General features: G+C 42.6%; 1 protein-coding gene across 3 annotated transcripts in view; it reads right to left on the reverse strand.

Annotated features, from left to right (window-relative positions):
* The window catches only part of ANKRD46 (ankyrin repeat domain 46), a 37856-nt gene extending 35353 nt beyond the window's left edge, over nt 1-2503 (reverse strand). The window contains exon 1 of one of the 3 annotated variants that reach the window (XM_027850022.1): nt 2402-2503. The gene's annotated coding sequence lies outside the window, so the exon portion shown is untranslated. Of the gene's footprint in view, nt 1-2191; nt 2343-2401 lie in introns of those variants that run through there. The other 2 variants (XM_027850024.1, XM_027850023.1) reach the window with 2 other exon arrangements.
* Nucleotides 2504-6000: the final 3497 nt, after the last annotated feature.

Raw genomic sequence — 6000 nt, forward strand, 5'->3', positions numbered from 1 at the left:
AAGAGGGGAGGTTTTATTTTTATCCTTAAACAGGAATTCTTAACCTGAGGTGTGTGAACTTTTAGAGTATATTTTGATAATCATATTTTAATATAATCGGCTTCCTTTGTAATCCTATGTATTTTATACATTTAAAAACATTATTCTCAGAAGGGATCTAGGTTTCACTAGAATGCCAGAGGTGCCCATAATACAAAAAAAGGTTTAGGATCCCTAGTCATTCAAATCTGCACTTAAGAAAAATCCCTTGGGCAGCTGTACGGGGGATGATGGATGTAAAACATGACATAGGAAAACAGATGCCAGGCATAGCACTTCTTAAACTGTGGGGCGCTACGGTTCAGGGTCAAGAGTGGTCTAGGCAAGAGTTGATGAGGGCTTGAACTAAGGTGATCATGACTGTGTGAGTAGAGACAAGAGGTCCTGATGTGAGAAACATTTTGGAAACAGAAATGGAAACACATCCAACTGAATGGATATGTGAGGTGAAGAGGAGTGGGAAAAAACACTGAGGACACTAGAAGAATGTTGGGGACTTTAACAGAAACAGGAGGGAAGGACACGACTGAACAAATGAAGAACAATACTAACAACTGAAGAGGATCAAGAATGGCTGCGTGGAGATAGCACCTTCAAGTTGAGCCTTGAAGAAAGATTTAGATTCGGAAAAGCTAAGACACAGATGAGAAGGAAGCATATTTGGAGGCATGAAAAACATCGGTGAATGTATGGACGTGGGAGGTGGAACACTAAGTTCTGAGAACAGAAAGCAGGACAATTTGGCTAGAACACTGAGTAATGGGGAATATGTGAAATGAGGCTGAAAAAGTGGGTTGGAACCACAATGTAGAGAGCGTGAAATGCCAGACTCAGTAGCTCACATTTTATTCAGGAAGCAAAAGGGTCTTTGAGCAGGAATGTACCATGATTAGAGCTGTGCCTCAGGGAAATTTCAATAACTGTGAGGAGAATCAATGGGAGAAGGCCAAGATTGGAAGTGGGGAGACCAATTAGAAGGCTCTTACAACAATAACAGAAAGATGAGATGAGGGCCTGAACTAGGGTAACGGCCACATGATGTGCGGGGGGGCGGGGGGTGAAGGGGGAGGGGGGGGGGGGGAAGAATGGAGATAATTGTGAAGGCAAAAGCAATACAACTTATCAACAAATTAGATGTGGGAGGAAAGAGAGAGGGAAAAATCAATGACTCCAGGCTCTAAACTTGGCTGATTAAGAGGACAGTGATATCCTGATTATAAACAGGGAAGTCTGAAGGAGGATACTGTTAAAGGCAAAAGATAACAAATAAATTTGGAATAGGCAGTCAGGTGGTGCAGTATACAGAGTGCCAGCCTCAGATACTTACTAGCTATGTGACCCTAGGTAAGTCGCTTAATCCTGTTTACCTCAGTTTCTTCATCTGTAAAATGAACTGGAGAAGGAAATGACAAATTATAAAGGTAGGAGAACAAGGAAAGAGTAGTATTCTGGAAGACAAGGTAGGGGAAAGTATCCAGGAGGAGAGAATGACAAAAAGAGTCAAAAGTTGCAGGAAGGTCAAAGAGGATGAGTACTGAGAAAAGGCCACTAGATTTAGGAATTAAAACTACTGGTAACCTTTGAGGAACAGCTTCAGCTGAGTGGTGGAGGAAGATGGAAAGACTATTTACGTGGGTAGTGAGATCGAGGAGGCACTGAGTGTAACTACACAATATTAGACATAATGGAGAGGAATTTACCTGTTTTACAGCAAAAACAAAACCACACACAAGCTTCCCTTCCCGGGAAGTTATTGAATATCTGTTCCTATAACTGGAAAGCCTATGGAAATTACTTTACAGTGATCCACAAGTTCCCTTTTCCTGTCCAGCTATTTCATGAAAACCTGCGTAACTGTCATTTGTTTCTAGACTTGGGGTTATCTCAGAATTTATTAATTCACTCTACCTCCGCTGTTATGTCAAAGATCACCTGGTGTCTTGCTCTGACAAGGATTACTGGGCTTCACCCTCCTCCCACTCTGCAGTCAGGGGTGCTCGCATCTCCTAGGGAAGGAGGGGGAGTCCTACCTAGGGGTCCTCCCCTCCCAGAGGCCCCGTTCTGGAGGCCGAGCCCCCCTCCCCCGAGCCCAGAATAGGCTCCCCCACGCTCTGGGGGAGGGGGGGTCTGGAGTGAGGATGCCCACACCCACCTCTGGCGTCCGTGGGGTCGAGGTCGGGCAGCGCCGTGGTCACGCTAGGGGTGGGGGTGGGATGGGGGTGGGGGACACGCTGACTAACAGACGGACTGAAGAGGGAATGAAGGGCTGGGCCGGCGCCCTCCGTGGTCTCGGCCAGGCCGTCCCGCTCCCACGGGAGAAGAAAAGGCAGCCCGGGATCCCGGGCCCGGACCTGGCTGGTACCTTTAACTCCGCCGAGCAGCGGCAGCAGCGTCCCCGCTTCCCCGAGCCAGGCCCATCTCTCAGCGGCGGCTGCACGGCGACTGACAGGCGGAGGGAGGGAGGGAGAAGAGGGGGCAGGAAGGCAGGCAGGCACGGAAGGAGGCAGAGCGCGCAGGCGCAGGCGCCACTGCGCTCAGGGATGAGGGGAGGGGAAGCTGCTCCCGCAGAGGCGTAGGCAGCGACGGAGTCGAGCGCCCCCTAGAGGCCGGAGGCTCTCATTGCGCTGCCTTGGGGCATCTCTCCGAGGCCCCGCCCCCACCGCTTCTAAACGGGGGAAGGACGGTGAACTAGCATTTATTAAGCGCTTACTACGTGCTCTGCCTTATACATCCCTCCTTAATCTTAGTGCCTTCACTCTGAGACTCTGTGTTTGCTCATTTTTTGCTTGCTGTATCCCTTCATTAGACTGAGCTGTTTGAGAGCAGGGACTGTCTTTTGCCTTTTTCATCCCCAGTGCTTTGCACTGTTTGGCATACAGTAGGAGCTTAATAAATACTAGTTGACTAACTGACACCTTAGTAGGGGTGTAGTGGGGAGACTGCTCTAGTAGCTACACTGGGACAGCGTGAGACCCTGAGAAGGGACTCCTCTAGGCAAAAAATAATAATAATAATAATACTGATTATTTTCTTTTTAAATAATTAAACTTCAACAGTTCAGGGGAGGGGCCTCCCAGGTGTGTGAGGGGGTGGAGACGCTATCAAAGCAGAAGAGAAGCTGATCAAGAATTTAGTATTTTAGAGAGTAGCTTGGGGGCACTGATATGTTAAAGAGCTTTCATATTCTATTTGTTTCAGCTGTGAGATTTGAACTTAGGACATCCTCACTCCGAGACAAGCTGGCTACTCACAGAACCTCTTGAAAAATGGTTATGTTGTCCTTCATTCTCCAAGAAGACCAAAATAACATTACTATGTTGGAGTCAAGGTATAATACATCCAACTGTGGCTGATCAGACCAATGAGAGCTTGGAAGGCTGTAGCACGGGTCAGGCACAAATAGTCCAGATGAACATTTGCAGTAGAGATGTCTCTAAATTTGAACATTTCACGTTTTCTTTGAGCTCCTACAATTCTGCTTGGCTCATGGAGCACAGCACCATGCTGGGTGATTCTGTGCCACTGTTTCCTGTTTCACAATCAATTCCAAAGTTCTTCAGACAGATCTTCAGAGCATCCTCGTATCGATTCTGAACTCCCTAGGAGCGCTTGCCTGCTGTGAGTTCTCAGTGCCTGGTACCTTACCTTGCCAGGTGATTTTCAGATTGTCCCAAGACAATTCAAAAGGAAGTGATTTATCCCTGTGTGGAGATCCCCTCTATACAGAAGTTAGAGGCTGTCCCACCAACTGCTTGTGTAACATAGAGCAAATCATTAAAACCTCTCTGGCCTCTGTTTCCTCATCTGTAAAATGAAGGAGTTGGTCTAGATGACTTGTAAGATCCTTTCTATCTCTAACTCCTGTGATATTAACCTAAAAATAGGTGTCAGAGAAAAATTTATTCAGTAAGACAAAATGTTTCACATGATATACAAAGGGTAGTTTACCAGGTCAAGTCGCATCCTTTTCACAATTCCCCAGGGACCTATCCAGCCTCTGAATTCCTCTATTAATTTTCCATCTAAAGGAATTATCTGGCAGTTATCTGCTGCTTTGTATTATTACATGTCTTTTTCATGTAAAAGCCCTCTCTCCCTAACTTGATTATAAACTCCCTGAGGACAGGGACCATGGCTTTGTATCTTTAATCCCTAAAAAAGTGTCTTGCACAATAGATGCATGCTGATAATGACACAATTTAATTCAATTAAATTCAGCAAACATTTATGAAGTAACTACTGAAGACAAGGTACGTAGTCTTAGTAGAAGGGAGAAAGAGACCGTAAAATTTCCTGTAAATCCTCATTGGAGAAGATCTAGTGAAGGAGATTAAGGACAGACAGACAGAAAGTTGTGATGTTACTTATGCTTCAATTGTGTTGGCCACACAGCAAAGATCATATGTACCTTTTCACATTGTGGTGTGAAGCTCTATTGCCTGAGTTTAGAGTTGAATTATATTAAGTAAAAAAAAAAAAAGTCCATAACTTTGGTCTGTATCTTGCCAGAGAGGACATTACTGTAATATCACAGAGTACTTATCTCACAGGGGTGTGGTAAGGTTCAAATGAGAGTGTACAGAAAGAGCTTGGTAATCTTTTTTGTTTCATGAACTCTTCTGGCAACCTATGAACCCCTTCTCAGAATAGTGTTGTTTTTTTTTTTAATGCATCAAAGGATGATGAGGGAAACCAATTTTATTGAAATAAAGTTATCAAAATATTTAGAAACCAAATTTTACAGACCCCAGGTTAAGAAATGCTATAAAGTGATGTGTGAATATATTTATAGATATATGCATATATTTTACATACAAATTTATATAGATAACAATGTCCCAAAGTCTCAGTGCTATTTTAAGCTACTAAACCTTAAAACTGTGTTATTAAACTATAAGCTATTATTAAATTTTAAGCTATTAAAGTTTAGAACTGCATTAAGACCTCACAAATGCCTTGTATTGGTATATCTATATTATGTCAGTTATGATTATGTTAAAAGTTGTGGTGAATTTTCATGTTTCTTCCTGACTATAGCAATGGTACCACATAACATTTCTTGGTCATACCTGTAGAATATGTCTTCTAGTCCTTGTCTATATAATGAGAAGGGTTGGACAAGATGAGCTCTTTACTCCTTTCAGGTTACAAATATAAGGATCTTGTCCATGTTATTCATCTCAGCAGTTCTTGACCTATTCCCATGAGGTGATGACATATTTTACAGATTTAAGACCCTTAGGTATGATTTAATTAAATAATCATTTATGAACTACTACACCATATAAAGTCATAGCTTAGGTCCCACCAGTTATTATACAGATATATATATTTATAGTTATTCTATATTATATAGTTATTCTATATTATATAGTTATTCTATATTATATATTTATATATAGGCCAGTTATTAGCATTTAAAGTTACTTTGCATCTACTTTGTATTTAATTACTTGGAAATATATTGGTTTTCCTCCATTAGAATGTAAATTCCTTGAGAGTAGGAACTTTTCTTTCACTATCTCCCTTTTTCTCCCTCTATCTCACTTTTCTCTTGTAGCTAGGTGGTAAAGTGACTAGAGTGCTAGACCTGGATTCAGGAAGACCAAATCCTAACTCAGATACTTCCTACCTGTGTAACCCTGGGCAAGTCACATAACCTCTGCTTGCCTCAGTTTTCTCATCTGTAAAATGGGGATGATAATAGCACCTGCCTCCCAGGATTATTGTCAGAATCAAATGAGCTAATATCTGTGAAACTCTCTATGAACCTTATAGTGCCATATAAATGCTAGGTATTATCATTCCCAGCCCTTAGCTTCCTTGAACCTAGTAAGCATTAGGTTAAATTGGATTGTTGAAAATGGACAGTATGGCCATAACAATGCCTCTCACTGTATAATCCAGATACTAAGAATTCGATTTATATTAGAGGAAGCATGAGGAAGGGCAGCTAGGCGG

This window comes from Vombatus ursinus, unplaced genomic scaffold (assembly GCF_900497805.2).
Source record: "Vombatus ursinus unplaced genomic scaffold, bare-nosed wombat genome assembly UNPS02008961.1, whole genome shotgun sequence".
In the NCBI taxonomy this organism is placed as follows: domain Eukaryota; kingdom Metazoa; phylum Chordata; class Mammalia; order Diprotodontia; family Vombatidae; genus Vombatus; species Vombatus ursinus.